General features: G+C 35.4%; 1 protein-coding gene across 10 annotated transcripts in view; it reads left to right on the forward strand.

Annotated features, from left to right (window-relative positions):
- Positions 1 to 25,284, forward strand: part of RABGAP1L (RAB GTPase activating protein 1 like) — a 716,515-nt gene that overhangs the window by 281,573 nt on the left and 409,658 nt on the right. The window lies entirely within an intron of this gene.

A 25,284-nucleotide genomic window follows, 5' to 3' on the forward strand; every position in this document is an offset into this window, starting at 1 on the left:
TGTCTTATATTTGTCCCCTGAGCTAGCTAGACAATGAGTTAAAAGACTCCTCTATTAGTAATCCTAAATTATGGAACTTTAATAGTACAAGTTACTTTGTGTTTGAAAAAGAATCCATTATATTTACTCTATTGCTTGGGAATGCAGTCTTGTGGTTTTGTTGTGTTCAAAAAAGAGGAATCTGAGTTCTCTAGGCTGGAAGCATGATGACAGGACTTGACTGTCTTTATGAATCGTACCATAATACCTGTTGCTTCTGCCTTCCTAATGCATTAGAAATCTGGATCCTTTCCACACCTATTTCTTCCCAGATCCCCTAAAATCTTGGCCTTTTTTCCCCCTATGAGTTGTGTTTTTAATGTTGATCTTCATCTTTGATTCAGAACTTCTGAATTAATTGCTCTTTATTCTTATTCTAAATTTATCAGTTTTAATTCCTTTTCCCAGCTCATAGAAACCCTTGTTATTCCATCCCTTAGTTATTGCTTCTTCCCCTCCCTCATTAGTGGTTGATGAGCCCAGTTCCCAAGCTATTCATTTTTGCAAGAAATCAAATTGAAGCTCTCAGTTAAATGGTCTTCATTAAATTCAAATTTATAAATTTTCTCTCTTTCTCTCTCTTTTTCCCTCCTTCCCTCCTTCTCTCTCTCCCTCCCCCTGTGTCCCTTCCTTCTCTCTGTCTCTCTCCCTCTCCCTCTCTCTCTCGGGAATGGTTTCCTGCCATATTTTTCCTCCTTCACTGAAAAAAGGAGGGTCTCTCAGTCATTATCTGTTAGTTCAATGACTATGAGTCAGGTCACAGCTCTTAATGTTTCATAAGGACCTAATTTAAATCATTTAAGTTGCTTATGCTGTCCTTTACTGTGTGTTTCTATAGTAGGAGGATATGACTTACTTTAAAATCACTGTGTGATTTTTTTGATGAATACTGTTTCTCCTCGCCCCCTCCCCCATTATTACTATTATTAAGTGGCATTCCATGCTTGTTATCCACTAGGATTGAGAATAACAGCCATGAAATAATGTTATGTGCAACCAGCTCAGGATGTAATTCTATGTTTATCTTCACCAGGCTAATTCTTGGAAGGAACTTGTGCAACTGAGACTGAACAATGGCAGTCCTTCACCACCTTGAAGCACATAATTGCCATTCAATAATATGAACTATGCTGTTCGTTTCAGGACAGATTCTGCAACACTTTATAAAAAGGCTTGTGTTGTTTTTTTTAAATTGTTAGTATGCAAAATATAAATGACTTGCTGCTCATACAATCAGTCCAGTGCTACACATGATTTGCAGATGCATCAAGATAATATGTGTGAGATGATTACTTATTGTTGAGTGATGAATATTTTATTTCAAATACATTTCCTAATGTGAGAATTCTAAAAAAATTCTGAGGCCATCTGAAAATATGGAGCATTTAAGGCATTTTTCAATGTTTCAGTGTTCAGTCCTTCACAAAATAACAGATTCTTAGTTTGGAGCCACTGAGTTGTCCTGTTGGTGGAATTGGTCACCGGTGAAATTCTCACAAGATGCATAAAATGAAGAGTTGGAAGAGGGGCCAGAGGATCCATGTAGTCCAACTCACAGATGAAAAAGAATTCCCACTACTCTATACCCAACAAGTGGTCATCCATATTTTTTTTGGAGATCTAGCATAACATGGACCCACTTGCAGCCAATTTACCTTTTGTAATAGCTATAGATGTTTAGAGAATTTTTCCTTATGTGCAGGCTTAAATTTTTGTTAATGCAGCTTTTAATCATTGCTCAGAGATCTGCTCTCTGGGACTGAGCGGAGTAAGTGGAATCCCTCTTCCAGTTGATGGCTTTCAGGTTCTTGAGGATAGCTTTACCATCCTTTCTAAGTTTTCCCCCCTTCTATAGTAAATATCTTTCATTTTTTCAGCCTTTTCTCAAATAGATGTAATATAAGTTCACAATTCTTGTTGTTCTCCTCTTGGTATTATGTAGTTTATCCATTTCTTTTCTAAAAATGCGTTGACTAGTAAGTACATCAGATATAATTTGATTAGGGCAGAATACAGTGTCTGTCACTTTACTATTCCTAGAAAGTACATATGTTTTAAGGAAGCATATAGTCCCATTAATGTTCTTAGACTACATGTTGCTTTTTTGACTTAGATTAACCTTACAGTCTTTTTACAGGTGACTTGTTGCTGTCTCCATTTTGTGCTTTTGAAGTTTAAAAAAAAACTCCAAATATACCAAATGTAGGAATTTGCCCTTGTCTCTATTAAATTTCATTTTATTTGATTTGACAAGTATTTCAGGCTATTAAGATCGTTTTGGTTTGTTTGTACTCTATTATCTATCTAATGGGTATGTCTCTCAGCTTTATAGTGTCAGAATATTTGATAATAAGCAACCCATTTCTAACCTAGATCCAGGGCACTGTTAAAAATATAAGACAGAGAACTAAGCACAGATCTCTGAGGCCTTCCTGTAGAGACCTTCTAAACCTTTATCATCACAGTTACAGAAGAAAATATATATGCCATTGCATCCATATTTCTGTGTCTGACTTCAGTTGGAAAGGGAACAAAGCTATAGTAAGCAAATTGGGAAAACTGGAAAGTCAGTTATTCAAGATGCAATCTTAATGTCTGATGTAGCAAATAGATTTTGTTCTTATTCAGTGAATAAGGAAAGGAAATTCAGAAGCCATAATTTTATTGATTGATGGATAATTTATTTAATTTTTTGCATTATTGTTTTCTCATTTTAAAGAATGGCATTAACCATTTCTTTTCCTTTCCACTTACCCTGGAATGTTTGCCGATTAAAAAAAATAAAATTAGAAAAGCATTAAGGTTCCTTAGGAAGATCCTAATATAATCATAAAGGTTATTACTATAATGAGGATTAGATGATTATGAACCTTTAGGTTCTTGTTAGAAATGTAACTCTATTGATATCATTAATCAACTGAACTTTGAAATAAAAATCTTGGCAATTTTAAACTTTCAGATGTTTTTTAGGTTTTTTCAAGGCAGATGGGGTTAAGTGGCTTGCCCAAGGCCACACAGCTAGGTAATTATTAAGTGTCTGAGACTGGATTTGAACCCCGGTACTCCTGACTCCAGGGCCGGTGCTTTATCCACTGTGCCACCTAGCCGCCCTCACTTATGTGAAAGTCCTTTATATTACTCTTCTGTTAATAGATGATATATTCTTATCCATGGTTCCTTTCAGTTGCTTGTCTTCATTTTTGATCTTAGTAATATTTTAGGATTGAATAGTATTGGGGAGAACATGGTATATCAGCAGACAAAAGTATGATCTTTAAGAGTAATTTAGTATTAGCAAATTGTTATAATTTTAAAAGGTTTATATTTTAAATGCTTTCCTGTTATAGAAAACAGTAATTTCTTTATATTAGTTGAAATATAAACAAAGTATATATATATATATATATACATATATATATATATGTATATATACACACACACCTATATATATCTGAAGTTATGTAGGGTAATAAATGGCAAGAAGTTTCTGACAATTGAGTTTACAGCACTGTGATGGAATGCCAAAAGGAAAATGTGAAATAGCAATTTGTGTGAAAGAAACAACATTTCTGAGTTTTTAAAGTTCTAGCAAGTAAGATTTTTTTAAAAAGCAGCTAGGAATTTTATATAGATACAAAGCAATAGCATTAACTTTTATTGTAAAAAAATGGAATGTGAAGAAATAATCTAGTTTTAAATAATGATTGCACAATAAAAATGTAGAAAAATAAAAACTGAAGGAGGTAGTAGGGTTTACTAAAATATTAATTTCTTACAGTGAAGAACACTTTTGAAAATCAGATTCATATATATATATATGCATTTAAGCAAATATGAGTTAAAAAATAAGAACCACAAGATAGCAAAATTAGTGGACAATCATATTTACATGTTTTTTCATATGTGCTGGATTTGGGGGTGGGTGAAGAAAATTGCTATTTTTAGAAAAAATGCTAAGACTTAAGGCAAATATGATAACATTTTGGCCAACAAAATAGTTTTTAGATTTTCCTTGAAATCACATTTTTTTGGGAAAAAAATTTGATTCTAAATATTCAAATAAATTAAATTATTATTAGAATGATTTTATGAGAATGACTTTTAAAATAGTTCCAAATTCTTCTCTTGGAATCCTTATTTTTTTTAAATTAAATAGTCTCTCTCTTTTATTTTTTTTATTTTTGTTTTTTTGTAAGGCATTGTGGGGTTAAGTGACTTGCCCAAGGTTACACAAGGTAATTATTAAATGACTTAGGCCAATTTGAACTCAGGTCTCTTGACTCCATGGGTTGGTGCTCTACCCACTGTGCCACCTAGCTGCCCCTTGAGTCTTATTTTCAAAATATGTTTTATATGGAGGTGAAGTAGTCATGAATAAGAATCAAAACTGAGAGTTAAAACTTTAATCTTTGAGACTTCTTTCTTCTCCCTCACTTCTAGATGAGTACTGAACTATTACAAAGCCTGTATTCCTTATTACTGGGTCCTCAGAGAAAGCACATTTATATGCATTGGAAAAAGGAGTCATTTTGGAAATCCATATACAGGATCTTCCAAAAATCTTGGCACGATGTTAAAGAATAAAGCTGCACTTTATAAAACCTTTGGGACATTATGTACATACATCACAACATTCTATATAAAGGGGTCTTATGAGCATGCTGATTTTCATTGATTTTTTTTGCCCTCATTCCTTCTTTCTTTGTTAATTCAGTAGATCAGTTATCATTTAACACATTATTAGCACTTATTAGAAAGGGCTGTATCTTGGCTCAAGCATATATTCTCAGTTTTTATATGTTTTAGTTGGAGGCGATACCATTCATTGGCAGAATGGCCACAAATAATGAGGATTTTGATACTTTTCCAAGTATCATTTACAAAGCATATTGGTACATGACCATAGACTGCCAAAATCTGTGTCTTCATTTGAAGATAATACAATATGTTTAATTACTCCAGGCCTTTTTGAAATATCCAGTGGACCCATTTCAGGTAGGCTCTGGAGGGAGCACTAAATATCTGTAATGCAGAATATTTCTACCAGTTTTCATATGCTCATGGTTTACACATCATCTTTTTGGTAAAATAATTTTCTTTGGTGCAAAGTAGGAATAATAATTATATGTCTTGTCAAGTGTAACTGTGCAAACTAAATGTGCAATTATCATAAAAGTAATTATTTGTATATAATTAATGTTTTTTGAATTGCCAAAAGGTTTTTACAAATTTTAGAGGGTAAATGCCTTCTTAATTTGCATTAAAAAAAAACACAAAACCAAACTGGAGTCAGGAGAACCTGAATTCACATCTGACTTCAGATATTTTCTCACTGTGATACTCTGGGCAAGTCACTTAACCCCAAATGCCTCTCAAAAAACAACAACAGATAAGGTATTTAGAATATTGGTAATTTAAGGTTTAAAAGGGAGCACAGGGGCGGCTAGGTGGCGTAGTGGATGAAGCACCGGCCTTGGAGTCAGGAGTACCTGGGTTCAAATCTGGTCTCAGACACTTAATAATTACCTATCTTTGTGGCCTTGGGCAAGCCACTTAACCCTATTTGCCTTGCAAAAACCTAAAAAAATAAAATAAAAGGGAGCACAGCATCATTTGATCTAATAACCTTGTTTTACAATTAGGAAAACTGAGGCCTGAAGAAGTTGAAAGAGCTTGTATCACATTGATTTTCTCAGTATCAACCATCTAGTTAGTGGAAACATTTTGAAAAGAGTATTGGGTTTGTCTCTTAATAATCTTGCCTTGTAGGAAAAAATACAATAGAAATTTAATTTTTTCATTACCCTAATGGAAATGAGCCTTTTAAATACTTAGTTGCTTATTTTGATAAAAAGATTTTCTTAATCCACAATTTAAATGATGAATATTAAGGACTCCAAAGTATAATCTGAAAGCATTTGATTAGTTATATTCTCAATTCTGATATTCCATAATTGAAGAAAATAGGGCACTGGTCGACAGGAGGACATACCATATTAGAAACAAAGAATTCCTCTGGGGAGAGTCATTTAAAGGACTGATCTTCTTCCAAGAGTTGCCCTTTGAGCTCTGTTACTATCCTTACACAGGAGATTTCTGGGAAGGCCTCCAGAATGCTAGGTATCCCACCTTTGATGGATTTATGCAACAATATGAAAAAAAGAGTAGCCCAGTGTAAATGAATTCACTGATTCACCAAAATGTCTAAATAGATTCTCAGTTGATTTGTCATTGATTTGATACTTTAAGTCCACTTAATATATCTTTATATTAGAAAATTCTCTTAAGTTTTTAAAAAAAGCTAATCATCTAAATTTGAGGTGTTTTGACTAAATTTAAAAGACTGTCTTTGTGCCTTTGAATAACTATTCATCAGAATTGAATAATGATCAAATTAACACTATTTCCATTTAATTATTTTTGAAAAACAAAAACCTCATTGTCATAGGCTCTTTATACACTGAGTTTATATTGGATTTTTGATGTGGCACAGTGGATAGCAAATCAGACCTAGACTCAGGAACACTCATTTTTGTGATTTCAAATTTGTCTTCAAACACTTACTAGCTGTGTGACACTGGATAAGTCACTTAACCCCATTTGCCTCAGCTTCCTCTTCTGTAAAATGAGCTGGAGAAAAATGTCAAACCACTTTAGTATCTCTGTGAAGAAAACCCTTAATAGGGTCATGAAGAGTTAGACATGACTGAAAATAAGTAAACGAGAAGATCATCTGAGTTTTAACTAATTAGAAGAAACAGAGTAAAGCCTCATTTATTCGTTTCTGATCATTTAACATTCATGTATTGTGTTGAGATTTTTTTTGTTCAAATATGATTTCAATTAGATGGCTTCTGAGTTTCTTTCCAACTTGAGTCTCTGATTCTGTCTGGTAACCTCAGTGACTCCAATCATTAGATAAGAAAAGCAGAAAAAAAATTTAACAGCCAAAATAGCATATAGGACAGCATCAAAGGATTTATGTTGAATTTATCATATAATTTAAAAAAGAAAAGCAATTTAGGTATAATAGAGATTCATATCTTCACATTAAAAAATAAAAACTCAAAGATTTCTTATAATCCAAATAGTGGAATAATGGGCATGCATCCCAATGACAGGTGCCATTTTAGGTTATTCTCATTATGTGAAGATCCATTCTTCAAAGAGGAGATTGTCTACTGAGAGATATTGTAGATGTTGTAGAAAATCTGCCACTTGTTATGACCCTAGTCAAATGACTTTACCTCTCTAGACTCTAGTTTCCTCTTCTGTGAAATGCGCAGTTTGGTTTAGGCTTTTTCTGGTTCCAAAATTCTAAAATTCTGTGAGTCTCTCTATTGCTCACCAAATACAAAGAAAACATCTGATACGGGCTTAGTCTTTGTTCAACAAATAGTTATTGAAAATTTCTATGTACAAAGATCTGTATTTGACATTGTGGGAGATAAAAAACTATTTAACATATATTTCTCTACTTTGTAGGAGTTTATAGCTAACCTAAAAGTGAGTGGAAATATACAGAAATAACTTTAGCAAAAAGCATTACATAAGTACATTATTCATGATTGAAACAATAAATGCTATCTAATTTTCTGTAGAGAGAATGATCATTTAGCACTGCTATTCCAACTATAGCCAAATATTAATAAGTATTTTTTGATGCTAGATATCCACCCTCTTCAGTTACTGCAGTGGCATGTAAGAATGGTATTGACTTTGGAATCAGAGGACCTGGGTTCAGGTGCTTGGAAAGGTCGCTTCACCACCTTTAGCCTCATTTTCCTCATCTTTAAATGAAAAGCACTGAATTGGATAACTTCTGAGATCCTTTCCTTTTCCACAGTGAGGAATTCATATTGTCTGGCTGGGTTTATGACTGGACTTAATGAAACATATATTCATTCTCTTTAATGAATTAAATCACTTTGTTGGGGGGAAATTGGACCACTTCACAATTGGGCTTAAAGATATGTTTTGTGTGTGTGTGTGTGTGTGTGTGTGTGTATGAGCTAAATTTGTAGTTTCATTCCTTTGAGAAAAAAAAACCAAGTTCTTTTACCTTACATCATTTTTGGAAGTACACAGGCCATAAATCCTAAATAATTTATTTATTCATTGCCACTCTTCATTACTTAGTCAGGTGCAACCAAAATTTTTCCATTTTTAGGCTGAGAATTTTCTATTTGAGACTGGGCAACTAGGTGGCACAGTGGATAGAGCACTGACTCTGGAATCAGGTAGTTTTAAATCCAACCTCAGACACTTTGACACTAATTAGCTGTGTAGCCATGGGCAAGTCACTTCACCCTGATTGCCTCCCATACAGGGCCATCTCCAGTCATCCTGATTCATAGCTGGCCACTGGACCTAAATGGCTCTGGATGAGAAAGTGTGGCTGGTGACTTAGCAGAGTCCCCTACTCACTCACATCCAATTCACATGTTTGTCATGGCGTCACCTCCGTGATCTTCTTTGAGAATGAGGGACAAACAATAATAAACAATATTTATTCAATGATTATTCCAATAAGGGACATCCCGATTGTAGGTATAATGCTAGCAAGAACCTTATCTAATGCCATACTTTCATTTTATGGATGGTAAACTGAGGGTTGATGAAGTTAAGTGACTTGCCTGAAGTCACATGGTAAGTAATGAATCCAGGCTCTGTATCTGTATCTGACTGAAGATCATATCCCCTTTCCATTATACCGCCAGGTCTTCTCATTGACTTGAGTAGTTGATTTATAAATCAACTAAATGATAAGCAGACTTAATCTTGGTAAGAAAAAAAATGGAAAAAAGGGGGGGAAGACAATTTGGAGGCAGAAAAACAAATTCTAATTAATAAGTAATTATAATGGTAAGTTTTACTTGATTCTTGACACCAGAATGCATAGAACCAAATTCAATTTAGAATATGAAATTGATAAATCTTATATATAATCCTAGACTCTTGGTGACTTAAGGGAAAACTGAAGTTTTTCTGAGGAGGGTTGCAAAACAACTGTGAATAGCTTTCTACTATTTACATTTAAATAGAACTAATCAAATCTCTTTCCTAATCTTTGTGTTACATTGAATGATAAGTAATTGGAATGTTATCTATTAATTTCTGACTTGAGTGGTAATTTGTTGAGTCATAATGTTCACTTCTTTAAAATTAATCCATAATGTATTTCTTGGCCTTTATTCAGTTAGGCAGACACAGTAAAGGAGGGAATAATGTTTTTGACCTTGAAGGACATACCTTGTTTAATTCATTCTAATGAACAGATGTCAGAATAATCTTACTTATGAAGAGATGTCATGTTTTTCCATCATGAGAAAACTCCAGTGGCTCTATATTGCTTAGCAAATAAGGTTCAAACTTTTTCCTTGACAGCCAAGGTCCTTCACAAATTGGGGTCACCCTTCCTTTCAAGCTATATTTGGTATAAATTTCCCCCCTCTACATTCTACATTTTAGACAAATTGGACTCTTCCGTGTTTTTCCAGACAGGCAGTGTTTTTTTCATGGATCCAGGTCGTTGGTTATGCTGTTCCCACTGCTTAAAATACTCTCCCTGTCTTGTGTATTGAATTCATATCCAAGCTTTAAATTCTAACTAAAATGTCATCTCCTCCGTGAAGCCTTCCCTTCCCTGGTGATCTTAGTTGGTTATATTCCCACTGCCCCACTTTACTTCTTCCCCCCCCCACTTAAAATGCCCATATTATATAATACTGAATGCTTTCATGAATGAGTTGTCTTATTCTCCTACTATATGATAAGCTACAAGAAGAAAGGGCTTGGCATACCATGGGACCTAAAGTTATATTGGCTGAATGAATGGCCATTTGGTATGGGAAAAGAATGCTGAAATAGAAATTGGAGACTTCCATGCTAGATATGTTTGGGGCTGCAGCTAGCAACATGACATTAAGGAAGATCCTTCATTCGTCTCAGCTTCAGATCTCTCATCCCCCATATGATGCTCTAATACCCAGAATTATCAGGGCACCTGTTCTTTCCTGAAGTGCCAAACTGAGTAAATTCAGCCCTCGATTATTTAATAAGTGCTGACTGGTAAAACCCTTGACAAGTCTCCAGGCAAATAGACAATCCACTTCTCACCTTCTTCCTGGCCCCCTGTCATCTGCTGTGGAACCTTCCACTAACTTTAGAAGCACTCTCCTACTAGCCTTGTTCATTTTGAACCTCTATTTATCCTCTCTATCCATATACCCTATGGCTATCAGATTGCAATTCAGAGTCACATTTCACCTAAGCATAAATTCATTTCCCATTCTACATCTCCTCACTCTTGCCTCCTTGTATCTCATAGCCTAGCCCTCCTTTGTTCCTCCTCTTCTTCCAACTTCTTTGTTTCATTTCTGCTCCTATTCTCCCCTATTGGTATCCTTCCATTTCCTCCCCACTTTCTCCTCAAAGTCCTGACCTCACTTACAGATTCAGGAGTAGAGTTTGCCTGTACTTTGTTGCCTACTGTCATTCTCCACCCCCCCCCAAATCCCAGTTGAATTTAGCATAGATTTATGGTTCCAGACTAAATTATGTCTAAAATATCTTCCAGCTGTAAAATTTTATGATTCTGTATAGATCCTTTATGCTTTTCTCTTACTCTTTGAAGGATAAAATGATAACACAGTGGGCAGGATTATTTGGGGCAGAGTGGTTGTTTTTTGGCTTTGTGTAGCTTGTGCCTCTCTCTTTATAATACGTGCTTAAGGAATATTTGTTGAAGTAGAATAAAGTCTTGTGTTAGGAAGAACAAATAAATTGAGAAGTATCCAACAAAGTATTTCCTAATAAAACTGGGATAGGAAATGAATCTGATGTTTCAGGGGTTGAGAAGGAGGAAGAAAACAAATAGTATTTTATGGAGAAACCTACAAATAGAGAAAGATTCCTTCCTAGAAGTCCTAATTTCCCTTTCTGGAGAAGAGAATATATAAAAAGAGTCTCAGCTTCAGGACAGAAGACAAGGACTAGAGGTCCTCTGGGTCCATTGGCATGTTTGATGTCAATATCTCCCAGGATCCTCTGGTAATCAGTGGGACTGGAGTGCCAGGAGAGAGCTAGGCAAGGGCTTGCATCACATGCTTTATTATTATTATTATTATTATTATTATTATTATTATTATTATTATAACTAATATTTATATAGTGACTTAAGGTTTACAGAGACCTTTTTATATATTATCTCATTTAATCCTCATGACAACCCTTTGAGGTAGGTACTATTATCATCTCCATTTTACAGATCAGGAAACTGAGAGTGGAAGGTTGTATCCTGCCTAGAATTATACAACTTGTAAGTATCTCAGGTAAAAATTTGAACTCAGGTCTTACTGACTGTACATCTAGAACTTTATCAAATCTATCACTGATTAATTTAATTTGTTGCTTGATTGTTCAGTCATTTCAGTCATGTCCTAGTCTACCTGATCCCATTTGAGGTTTTGTTGACAAAGATGCCAGTGTAGTTTACCATTTTCTTATCCAGTTCATTTTACAGATGAAGAAACTGAGGCAGACAAGGTTAAAAGACTCCCCCAAGGTCACACAACTATTAAGTGTTTTTCTCTGCCACCTCCTATTTGGTTTACCAGTTTAATAATCATGTAAAAAAATGGAAACAAGATTATTCTGACATGTTCTATTCTTTGTGAAGCAATTCTGGCTCTTTAAGATCATTTCTTCCTTTTTTAGAAGCATTCTAACAATCACTTTATTATATGTTCTGGTAATTTTCACTAATCAAATTTAAGCTCACTTATTTATAGTTTCAAGATTTTATTCTTTTTTTTAATCAGGATATTTGCCCTTCTTATGAACAATGGTATCTTTCCTTTGTGTTAGTTTTTTAGAGCTCACCAATACTGGGCCAGCATTGACATGCCTGGTTTTTTTCCCTCCAGTCTCCATGACTGTAATTCATTTGAGCCCTGCTGGTTTGAGCTCATCAGTAGCAGCCAGATGCTCTTCTATTATCTTCTTACTCATTCTGGGTATCAGATCCCTATTGGCTATATTGATTCTGTCCTTTCTAGGCCTAAGACCATTATCCTAGGCAGAAGAAAAGCAAAATAAGCTCTACCTTTTCTCCACTATCTATTTTCATTGTCCTATTTACCTTGAACAGTCTTTCTTCTCATATTTAATCTTCTCTTTTCTTAATCTAACAAAAAAACTTTTTTGTTGTTGTTGTTTTAATTTATCCTCCTCTCATTCTGCACTTTGGAACTCCTGATGTCATTCTTATAGTGCCATACCAATACCACTTTGTCTTTATCTTCCTCTTCTTGCCCTTCTATCTTGTTTCTTTTTTAAAATGAATGGGTAGCTCATTATCCCACTTTTTCTCCCATCATTGGAATTTTGTTTCCTAGCACAGTGCCTGGCATACCTTAAACAATAAATGTCTATTGCTTGCTTGCATGCCTTTGAGTTTTTTTTAAATTTTATTTATTTAAGGCAATGAGGTTAAATGACTTGCCCAAAGTCACATAGCTTGGCAATTATTAAGTGTCTGAGTCCAGATTTGAACTCAGGTCCTCCTGACTACAGGGCCAGTGCTCTGTTTACTGCACCACCTAGCTGCCCCCCATCCCTTTGAGTTTTCAGAATTTCAATACTGAGAGCTCCTCGTTCCTGTTTCCTGTTAAAAAAAACAGAGACCCTGAGATTCTCTATTCTCCTCCCAGCTTTGCTCCTGATTTTCTGGATTCTAGAACCATACCTCTTCTCCTGTTTCATCCTGGAACTCTTGCCCTGGAACATCCCTCCAGCAATTCCTATGGCATTTTATTTTGGGTTATTCCTCACCTAGGCTAGATCCCTTCTCTCATGGGTGAGTTCTTTCTTTTGTGGAGGGGAATTGGAAGGGAATAAGGATTTCTATAGTATGTATTGTGCATATTCTAGGCATTATGCTAAGTGCTTTGCAAATATTATCTCAAATGATTCTCAATTGTTTTGACATTTTGAGGCAACTGAGTCAAATCTTAGAGTTGTGACAACTGAGGCAAAGTGACTTATACAGGATTACAGAGCTAGTAAGTGTATGAGGCTACAGTTGAACTGAGATCTTCTGACTCCATAGTTGCAACCAACCTTCATTCCCCTCCTATCCCAATTATTGACTTTTCAGACTTCAAAACTGTGCCCTGGACAGACACTTTCATCCTTCTCGCCACTCCCCTACCCATCCCTTCCTGAATCATTTGAAATCTACTCTCCCAAAATCCAGGATGCAGGTTAGACTATTTTCAGATTTCATTTGTGCTTTTACAAACTCTAAAATGAAGTGATTTCTTTCCATTAAAGTTCCCGTTAATTCTTATCCCAGCACCCAGTTCCTACTTATTGATGGGAAGCATTTTAAATTGCAGGTGGTTATGTTGGTTCCTTCACATTTTGAAAGATGAGGGCAATTCAGTTAATGAGTAGCTGATCTGCTTTTAGATGTGAGACAGAGACAGAGAGAAAGACAGAGATAGAGACACACAGGAGAGAAACAGAGATTCAGAGAGAGAGAAAATCAGATGTGTAGAGAAATTTTGACATTTCCCAAACTCCTCATCCATTTCCTCTTTATGTCTGTGTAGTCTCTAATATACTACAGTTTTGTGGAGGTTTTTTTTTTAAATCAAAATATTTTCTACCATACTTCCCTCCTCTAATTCCTGGATTTCCTCACATGAGTATATCTTCTTCTTCCTTTTTTTTTTATTTTGGTAGTATATCTTTTTAATGTATAGTACATCTTTCTTATCTGTTCCCTATACCTTTTTACTCTGAATAAGTCATGTCCTTCCAGAGACATGTGCCACTTGTGAATCTCATGCCACTCAGTTTCATTGATGCCTATGAAGTCAAATGTGTCTCCTTGCATTAGGAACTTTAATTCACATTACTTGTGTCCCATCTATATATTTTTGTCTATAAACATCTGAGTATATAGATTTTCTTACTGTCCCCCTTTTATTAGATTTTTTATGACCTATCAATATTTGCATGTCTTCCTCAATTTCTGTTAATTTCTTCCCCTTCCCCTTTCATTTTGAAGTCCCTTGGGTTAGATTAACAGGACATCTGGGTAATACATTCTATTTTTCTGTCTATCTGTCTATCTATTTTCCCCCAATTACAGTCAAAGATAGTTTTCAACATTCATCTTTTTTGTAAGTTTTTGAGTTCCACATTTTTCTACTACTCTCCCTTCCTTCTACCCTCTCCATGGTAGTGAACAATCCAATATTTGTTGTACATGGACAATCATTTTTTTTTTTAACATATGGGAAAAGATTCTTAACAACCTTTGTTAGGGGCACTCCCAACTCAGGCCAGAACATACTATTCCTCCAAAGTAAGCTGTGGTCTAGATACAAATCCTGTCTCATATATACTGTCTCTGCCAGTTTTTTACTTTTCATATCTGCCTCTTTCTGCCTCTTGTCAGTATTGATGTAAATGAAACAAAAATTGCAAACAAAACTAAACAGCAGTCCTGCCTTTAAAGCTTTTCAGTTCTTGCCCAGGACTGCAGAATCTTACCAGTATTTTCTAGGTTCCTTCTGGCAGACTCATTTCTGGCCCCGTGAGTTGCCAGAAGTGTGGGGAGTAGTCATTCATTTTGACAAGTCTTGGGACTTTCACTGTCATACCCTGGAAACCTGCCCAAGGAAGATAGCCAGCTTTTCTATTATTTTTAATCCACTAGGTAACAAAGGGCTGCCTCTGCCCCTTTCAGCTGGGAGCTATGAGCTGCCTTTTCTCTTCTGACCCTTGCTGTATACTCAATTATCTGGTAACAGCCACAGTTTGACCTCATCATTTTTGTTGGACAAACCAGCTGCCCTTTCCCTTGAGGCGCTCGGCTTTCTCCTCTTTGGAGACAACTTCTTACCTATTGGGTAGCTTTTCGTGTGTTCTGGTCCTGGTTTTTCTTTTTTTTTTTTTTCTTGTTAAAATCTTCTGTCTTCTGACACAGCAGGATTCTTCCCTACCTCTTTAGAACTTTTCTCCCCCCCCCCCTTTTTTTTTATCATTTAAACAAACCCTTTGTCCATTCTTTTAAAAAAAATAACCACCTGATTGGTTATGACAGCATACAGAGTGGAGGGCCATTTCTTTAGCTCCTCTGTATTCCTTCAAGTGGCAAGTCAGTCAACATGTATTTATTTAGAACCTACTTTGTGCTAGCACTGTTAAGTTCTGGAAACACATGAAAGGAAAAAGATAGCTCCTGATCTCAAGAAGCTTGCATCTAATGGAGGGAGACTACAAACAGACTATGAATGTGCAAAATTGAAGATAATCAACAAGGAGAAGACAATTAAGGGGGTTTGAAATTTGCAGAAGGTTGGGTTTTATCTGAGACCTGAAACCAACAAAGTTAGGAGGCAGGGATTTGAAAAGAGAAAGTTCCATTGAGGGGGCATTATGTGAAACAGAGGAAGCTGATGGAGTGGCTGGAATAGGGACCTACAAAAAGACCTGTATCATTGGATCGCAGAATGAGTGGAAATAAGGAAGAAATAAGAAGTTAGAATCCAAGAAGGGTAGGAAGGGGTCAGGTCTTTAAAAGCAAAAAAGAGGATTTTCTATTAGATTGGTGAGGCAGCCACTGGAGTTACATGGCTCATCTGTATTTCACGAAGATTAGTTTGACAGTTGAGAGGAGAATGACCTGGAACAGGCAGAAATTTGAGGCAAGAAAACCCAGTCAATAGGTAAACTGGCTATGGGTGTGATTGAGAGAAGAGAAGAGTTTCTTTTAGGAGAGTTATCTCAAGGAACATAAGAGTGAGACTTGGAATAAGATCGGCAGAAATGTCATAATATTAATTTTCCTTTGTGCAAAGTTTTAAGCTTTATAAAATCTTTCGTAATCCTGTTAAATAGTAGTTCATGTATTTGTAGAATATAAGGCCAAAAAGGACCTTAGAGATCTTCTATCTGGAGTCCTTAACTTGGCATCTGTGAATTTGTGTTTTCAAATATTTATATAAATGCATTTGAGCATAATTAGTTTGCTTTGTTATGCTGTTTTTTTTTTTTACTTTTGCATTTTAAGATTGAATTCTCAGAAGGATTCTTTAGGCTTCACCAGATGTTAAAGTGATCCACTAAACACTCAAAAGGTTAAGAGCCTCTTCTTGCTATAGCTCTGGAACCTGAAGAGTTGAACAGTAAAAGAACTCTTCTACCATCACAGGGTCAGTGAGGAGCACAGACTGGATTTGAACTCCTGCCTTCCCAAAGGGTTCCTTCCACTCTAGTAAATTAATCAGTGTGCCTTGACTAATCTCTTACCATATAAAGAACTGTGCTAAACACCAGACAGATACAGGTGGAACATCATTCCTTCCATCATGCACTGTTTTTGTAATGGACAGAAAAGGGACCAATACTATGCTTGATAATTTTTCCTCTAATGGTGACTCAGACTTATGCATCATATTCTCTTACCCTTTCTCCTCAGGCTTCTCAGGGATCCGCCAGGCTCTAGCCTCCATCTGTGATGTCAAAGTATAGATTTATATCATTTACATGATTTGATTTTATGTTATATCAGCAAGAACTTGTGGTCCTTGTTCTGTTAATAATCATTTAGGAAGGGCTTATATGATATTCAAGAACAACTTTCAGGGTGGCTAGGTGGTGCAGGCCCTGGAGTCAGGAGGGCCTGGGTTCAAATGCAGCCTCAGACACTTAATAATTACCTAGCTGTGTGGCCTTGGGCAAGCCACTTAACCCCATTGCCTTGCAAAAACCTTTAAAAAAAAACAACTTTCCTGTTGGGAATGTCCTAACCCTTTCTTCTCCCATCCTGTTGTTCTCATACTCAAATCTGCCTGCTGCCCTTTAAAAAGTACTCCAGTATTGTATAGAGCAGCAGGTCAGACTTTGTTGTTGCTGTTGCTAATCCAAAGCAACAATCATTTTTGACTCGATGCAACCTTTCTGAATGTTGATCACTGGCCAGTATGATAAGAGTAAGAGTAAATACACCGAGTTGAAACACTAGGATTCTAAAATCTTTAGCTAAATACTGATGGGCTCTTACCTGCTATAGACTATGGATGGCAGAAAAGAATTGTCAGAGTGAATATGGCTCTTGGAATTTTATTATCTTCTTCCCCCTCTTACCAATTATCTATTGAAGATAATATTACCAGAGACCAATGAGTCTATATAACCTATTTTAATATACACATGCTAAATGATGTGATGAAGATAATATATGTTTTGTAAACCTTCAAGCATAAGTGTTAATGATAATTAATTTTTTAATTAATAAAAGATTACAGCTACTCCTCCTCCTCCTACTGCTTCTCCTCTTAACTTAGATTCTTTACTACTCCTACTACCACCACCACCACCACTAGAGTGGGGGTAGCAGATAGAAGATGTACACAAGTTTGAGCTAATTAGAGGAGGGAGAGAATATTAATTACCAGAGTAATCAAGAAGAGCTTCAAGTAGGCAGTAACAGTGCCTTAGCTGAGTCCTGAAAGCAGTCAGGCATTCTAAGAGATAGAAGAGATGAGGGAGTGTTTTTTAGCCAAGGGGGAACAAAAGCATGAAGTAGGAGAGTATAGCTGGTAAGGGCATGTGAAAGGGAGTCATAATGTAAAGTGCCTGGATACGGAGACTTGAGCGTAAACATGAAGAACTTTAAATACCAGGCCTTGGAATTTGTCTTGAACTAAAAAGGGACTTAATAAGTCATCTAGCCCTGCCTCTCATTTTAAAGAGTAGGAAGCTATAGTCAGAAAGATTTTGACTCATCAAAGTTCACACAGGTAAGTGGCTGAACCAGACTTTGACGACAGTATCTCTTGTCAGTTAATTATTATTTTACACAGCCTCTGCTTTAAGGAGGATGTCCTTCTCCTATGTCTCTGTGTCTTCATTCCTCTCTGGGCTACATTCTTGATTCCCCCTGTAGACTTTCTCAACAATCTATCCTGCTTCGTGCTCTGCTCCCCCCCCCCCTTAAATTTTCCAGCTTCTTTTTAAAAAAATTATATTGCCTTTCTTTATTCGAATGTAAGCTTCTTCAGGGCGGGTTCCTTCTTTTTTTCCCTACTTGTTCAGGAATAAGAACTTATTAAATGCTTTTTGATTTGACTTGGCTGATTGTAGCACATGTTGCACTATGCACTCTATCTTCCAATAGAGATTTTTTAGCATTCAGGGTAAGATTGCAACTTTAGACCTATCATTTTGGCAGTTCTGTGAAGAATAGATTGAAGAGAGGAGAAACTATAGAGAGGCCAATTTGGGGACTGCAAAATAGTGCAGGCAGAGGGAATGAGGACTAATGAGTGGGAAAAAGGGGAAAGGTGGGAGGTTGACCTACAGAACATATATTGTGGGGGGTGTCTTGGTGTCTTCTCTACTGTACTTCCTACTTGTTTCTCTGGTCCTTCCTATTATAGGTAATATTTGGGGGGGGTGAGGCTTTAAAGGATCAAAATATCTGATTTTATATAATTAAACTTTAATGGAGGATTTTAATGCCCTTTATGCCTTTCTTTATAGTAGTAACTCTGATTTTTCAGAGTAGGATATATACATGCACATATATACATACTCATCTATCATCTGTTATTTCTCTATCTGCATGTGCTCACATAAACATTTTTTACTATAATAGCACTTTTGTTTTCAGTATAACTTGCTAAACTATTTTTGCCTTTCTTTTTTGGTTATATAAAATTGGTAAGGAATGTTTAAAAACAACTACCTTTTCTTTTTTCTTCCTGCCCATTAATTACATGATATTCTTAGATTGTTCACTTTCCAGGTCTCAAAATGGCTGAATCCCAAGGCTTCTGTTCAAGTTTTAGAATCTGTATTTCCTTTGTTACTATTCAAAATGCATTTATTATTGATATCTTTTTAACCCTATTTATTAACCCATGATGTTAAGACATAGGAGAAATAACAGAAGCAATTTGCAATAAACGAAAACTTTAATGTTTAAATTCCATGAATTAAAACATCCTGTCTAAATTCCTTTGAAAGAATGTCCACTTGACAAACACCAGGAATATCATGGAACTTGGAAACCTATTTCCTTCATCTACCAAGAATTCTAAACTTAAATTTAATATTAAATGCATATCTACCTTGTCCTAGTCAACTAATTTTTAAATGCCTATTGTCTTAAACAGTCACTATAAGCATATTAATTACTGTAAATATTTTAAGGTTAGGAAATCGATAGTTTTTTTATTATCTCATTGTTTGAAACATGTTTGTTATCCCTTTATATGTTTATGTGCATGCATTTATATGTCAATATATACATACACACACACGCACCTACTTATATTTCCCTATATAATCACATTGCCTAAGGAAGCTTTAGCATTTCTGTTCCATGACAACAAGAGCTTTGCTGTTTCACCCTCATGCCAACCCTGTGAGGTGTCAGAAGTCTACAGAGTTGGAAGGGACCACAAATATCTAATTGATTCTCTAGGTGCTTCAGAAAATATCCTTGTTTGACAGAGAGGGAATAATTAATAATTAATAACTGACTTTTATTTAGCACTTTAAGATTTTCTATTTGCTTTACATAGACCATCTCATTTGATCCACACAGTAACCCTCCAAGTTAGATACTATTATTATCCTCATTTTACAAAGAAGCCAAGTAGAAGCAAGATTTGAATTCCTATCTTAGCAACCCCACCTATGATAATAGTTAGTGTGTCCCATTCTTCAAAAGCTTTATAACTGGATTTCAACTCATGTCTTCCTGGCTCCAGATCCAGTGCTCTATTCACTATGTCATGCTCCCTCTATGACTTGTGTATAATTTTTTATTATTTATAACTTTATTTAAATAGCTTGGAAGAAATGATTTATATGATTAATAAAAATCTATTACCAGATTCTTCTGCATCCTGATCAGTTAGCTAACAGTAGGTAAGAGTTTTGAATTTAGGTTAAGGAAGATCAGAGTTCAAATCCCACTTCAGATACTTTCTAACTGTGTGATCCTGGGAAAGTCACTTGGCTTTTCTATTTTTGTTTGCTTATCTATAAAATGGAGGTAATAATACCTCAAAAGTTGCTGAGAGGATGAAATGAGATAATATATGTACAGCATGTTGCATACTTTAAAGCACTATTTAATATAGTATGTATCGCATATGATGTTAAAAAATTATATGATAAAACTGTAATACAAAGCACTATTATAGTCTTCCTATAGTCATTCATTCTATAGTTTGTCATATTTCCTCTCAAAAATATAGCACAAAGAACTGTCCAAAATATCCCTTCATGGGGGCGGCTAGGTGGCGCAGTGGATAAAGCACCGGCCGTGGAGTCAGGAGTACCTGGGTTCAAATCCAGTCTCAGACACTTAATAATTATCTAGCTGTGTGGCCTTGGGCAAGCCACTTAACCCCATTTGCCTTGCAAAAACCTAAAAAAAAAATCCCTTCATGAAGTATAATGGTGTTATTCCTGTTCTCCTTCAGTCTGTTCATTTTATCTCCTTCCATTAATATACTCATAGTCTTTACAAGCAGTTTCCAATTTTTTTTTAAATTTTTTTTTTAGGTTTTTGCAAGGCAAATGGGGTTAAGTGGCTTGCCCAAGGCCACACAGCTAGATAATTATTAAGTGTCTGAGACTAGATTTGAACCCAGGTACTCCTGACTCCAGGGCCGCTGCTTTATGCCCTGCGCCACCTAGCCCCCCCCCAATTTTTTGATAGCATAATTCTATTAGTAAAATGTTTTTGTTTATGAATCCTGAATATATGTGTGTGCTTGTTTATTTATTGATTATATAATATTGTATTATATGTTAAAGATATAAAAAACAGGCATTTAAACAAGATGAGATGGAAAGTAAATATTGTTTTAAAACAAATTTCACTTTATTTACTAATAGCACCAAAACTTTTTCCCCTCACACAGAAAAAAATAACATGATTAAATATGCTTTATTATTTTAAAAATAATCTTCATTTGACACTAGTGATTCAAAGAACTTTATAAATTTAAATGATTTTGATTTTTGGTTTAAATATTTACTTAACCAAAAAAAGGTCCTTCTCAAGATACCAATATCAAAATGAAAGAAATGGATCATTGCATTTACTAAATCATCATTTTCAGTTCCATCTACCACATAGGGAAAGTGTTTCTTGGAATTTCAGCTAGTAAATTTTCATCAAGGAAGATTGTTGTGGCAAAGTAATCAAAAGGTACTACATTTTAATGTTTTTTTTAAATACAAATTTAAGCTCTTTATTTGGAAGATTTTTAATTAGGTTGAAAAATTCTGGTTCCAAGTTTTTAAAGTGCAGATATTAAAGTTTTAATAGATGACATACTTAAATATTTGAGGGGGGCAATGAAAACCTAGCTTTTAAATGTCTTGCTCATCTTGATGGCTTCGTACTATCTTTAGCTAATAGCTCAGGGCACAATATGTACTTAATGAAATTCATCATTAACTATAGGGAATGTAAATTCATATTTCAAACAATCTTAATAATTTCATCTCTTTTGACTGACTTCTTGTCATATCTGATTAAACTGTCACTTTTTTCAACCTCCAGATGTGGCTGATGAAGATCTCATTCTAGGTCAGATGTCAGCTATTATCTCTTTACTCAATTGTGTTCACATTATTATTATCCTTATTTTGTGGGGTTTTTGTAAGGATCTTGTTAAGCTAGTTCTCCATTTTTGTGATGATTAATTTAGTAAAAACAAATAAAATAATACATGAAGTGCTTAAGTGATGAATATAGCCTTTGATACTTTTCAGAACACTGAAAACAAAAGTTATTTTGACACTGTCTACTTCTCTGGATTGTGGAACTCTCCTTTTCCTTCCAAATGTCTTGAGTATAATTCTTGATGTCCAAGCATCTTACATATGAACTGCGTGAGGATGCTATTGTCAACTTATATGTTAAATGCTGTTAGAACTTAATTTCCTCTTTTTAGATAAAAAAAAAAGCTGAATTAAAGTTCTGATATTTTCATCATGGGCACATCCTACTTCCAGGCAAAAGGGAAGGAGGGCTTGATCAAGTGTTGTAGTGAGCACAAATATCAGGTTAACATGAGAAGTGTTGCAGGGGAAGATTTAGATCTATTTGACACGAGCTCCTTGTTAAGAGGGATTGTGAATTTCTATTTCATTTGTGTTCCATTGCATCCTTGACCTATTCTAGGCAAGTCAATGCTAACCATTTCAGTAAAAAACTGTATTGATTGAAGTTTGAAACTTTTGACCAAAGTAAGATCTGAGGGTTTTTTGGTGGATTTCATTATACAGTTAATTTTAACAGTTTGTCTCCTAGAGAATTTTCTATACTCTGTTTCAGTTAACAGTATACACACTAGCAATCACAGAAAAGGTAGTAGGGGGCTTTGTCAAAATGTTACCACATTTCTTTCATTTGTTTCCCTTCTCTAAGATCTCACTAGGAAACTAACATAGGTTTGAAAATGAAAGGGGTTAATGAAGTGTGAAGAAGGTGATGAAAATTATGTTGTATGAAGTTGACAAATGACTTTATGTAGGGAAGTTTGGGTTATTGTAATTGTTGCATTTATTTTTTCAGACAAAAAGATTTTTTAATATTCATTATGGCAAAATATACTATCAAGAGACAGAATAGTAGATTTAAAGTCAAAAGACCTGGGTTGAAGTCTTAACTCTGGCACTTTCTATATTTGTCCCTTCGGACTAGTTATCTAACCTTTGACACTCATTTATTTCTTTGACATGTGAGGAAGTAGGTCTAGCGACCTTAAAGATACCTTTTAATGCTCTATGTATGATCTGATGTTGTGATTCCCTGTGTTCCCCCAAAGTTCATATAAAAGGATTAATTAGGTAAAAAAACTACCTTACATGGAAGGTATTTGGGTTTTTATAAGGTAATGGGGTTAAGTGACTTGCCCAAGGCCACACTGCTAGGTAATTATTAAGTGTCTGAGTTCGGATTTGAACCCAGGGACTCCTGACTCCAGGGCCGGTGCTCTGTCCACTGCGCCACCTAGCCGCCCCTCATGGAAGGTATTTGATATTTAATTGATTAAATTGTTCCAAGTTGAGTCCAAGAGACACTTTCCTTGAATTTATGCTCCAGTTAATTGCTAGTGAATTTATATATCCAAATTCAAGTGTCTGAGACCGAATTTGAACTAATTCAAAAATCATAAATCCATTATTTATAAAATGCTAATTTCTAAAACTAAAATCATTTAGATTTATGTTAGAATCTTTTATTTGCATATGAAATGGACTGCCAGCAGTGTCCAGATAATCTAATGAGCAAATTGACATATAGCATGTATACAGTTTTGTGGATGTTCTGTAGAGAACATCATGTAGAAATGAGTTGCCTATCATAAAAATACATATAGATGAGCACTGCATCTTAGCAGGAAGGCAGACAGAGAAATTGCTTTGGAGATTTCATATTAAGGTGATGGGGCCACTGGTCAGCAACTGAATAATATCAGCCCTTGTCCAGATGGCCTTCATTTCATGACTGACCAGATAATTTTAATTAATCACATCAGAAAAAACTGTGAGGCTATGGAGGTGAGAGATTTGTTTGTTTGTTTTATAGTGAATATTGAGTAGGAGAGATCACCTCAGACTGTTTTGGATGAACCTGTTCTAAAATATTACCTGTTCTAAAATGTGACCTGAAAAATAAAATTATCCTATAAGCTATGAATTTAAAATGCTTCTGTTTCTCCTTGGCTTCACAACTAAGCAATATACTTAGAAAAAACTTAAATAAAGGAAGAGAGAATATTCTTACATTTGCACAGAGCATATTGAATTTTTATTTGATTTTTTATTCATTTAATTTTAAAGGGCTTGTTTTATTCTTCTGAATTTCCAGATAGCTGAGCAAAATGTTATGGGGTAGAGGAAGGAAAACATAAATGGTAAAAAAAAAAAAAAATTCCAATGTTTCTGCTTTGGTATAATAATATTAAACAGATACATTTGATGCCTTAAAAATTAGGCCTTACTCTGTGTGTGCATTGGTGGATTAATTAAAGGCATTTTTTTTAGTAGTAAGTAAATAATAACAGTATTTGTTTATATAGGACTTTATAGTCAGTCTTATCTGCTGGAACATCACACTTGTCACTGCTGATGACACTCTTAGTGTCTCTTCTCTAAAGTTCTCATTTGATGATCTCATCAGCTCCCATGACAGCTAGGTAGTAAAGTGAATAGAGTACTGAACTTGGAGGCAGGAAGATCTGAGTTCAAATTCAGCCATAGACAGTAGCTCTGTGACCTTGATTAAGTTGCTTAATCTTTGTTTGCCCTAGTTTCCTCATCTACAAAGTGGTGATCACAGTGACACTTCCCAGGGTGGTTGTGAGAGTTAAAGGAAATAATATTTGTGAAGTCCTTATAGCATAATGCTGAGCACATAGTAGGTGCTAAATAAATGTTAGCTATTTGCAGTCTGATGTTTCTAGCATTAATGCATAGTACTGCCTTCCTTGCTTTCTCTAGCCCAACCTTTGCTGGCCTTGTTAACCTTCTCATCCTTCCTCACATACTGTTTTCCATCTCCCATCTCTACTTTTTTGCTGACTTTCTGTCCCCCAAACCTAGAATGTTCTTCCTCCAGACCTCTGCACTTTAGATCTCTGGTCTCTTTCAAAACTCAACTTAGCAGGACAGCTAGGTGGTATAGTGGATAGAGCACTGGCCCTGGAGTCAGGAGTACCTGAGTTCAAATCCAGCCTCAGACATTTAATAATTACCTAGCTGTGTGGCCCTGGGCAAGTCACTTAACCCCATTGCCTTGCAAAAACCAAAAAGAAAAAAACAACTCAGCTTAGCAGTACTCACTGCATGAAGCTCTGCTCACCCAGTTGCCAGTTTCTTTCCCTACTTCCTAAACTACATTTTATTTGCTATGATTTTTTTTATACATACTTAAATATTTGCATTTTGTGACTGTCTACAGAACACTAGTCATTCAGTCAACAAGGATTTTTAACCCCTTACTATGAGGGTTTATCCTGGGGTTATAAATAAAGACAAAAGCAACATGTTCTTCCCTCCCTGCAAACAATCCCTCCTTTCAGGGAGCTGGCAGTCTAATGTGAGAAACAATAGATAAGCATAATGCACAAACAAAATATATTCAGAATAAATTGGGGCTAGCACAAGTAAGAGTTTCTTGCAGAAAATAGA

This window comes from Macrotis lagotis, chromosome 2 (genome assembly GCF_037893015.1).
Source record: "Macrotis lagotis isolate mMagLag1 chromosome 2, bilby.v1.9.chrom.fasta, whole genome shotgun sequence".
Lineage (NCBI taxonomy): Eukaryota > Metazoa > Chordata > Mammalia > Peramelemorphia > Peramelidae > Macrotis > Macrotis lagotis.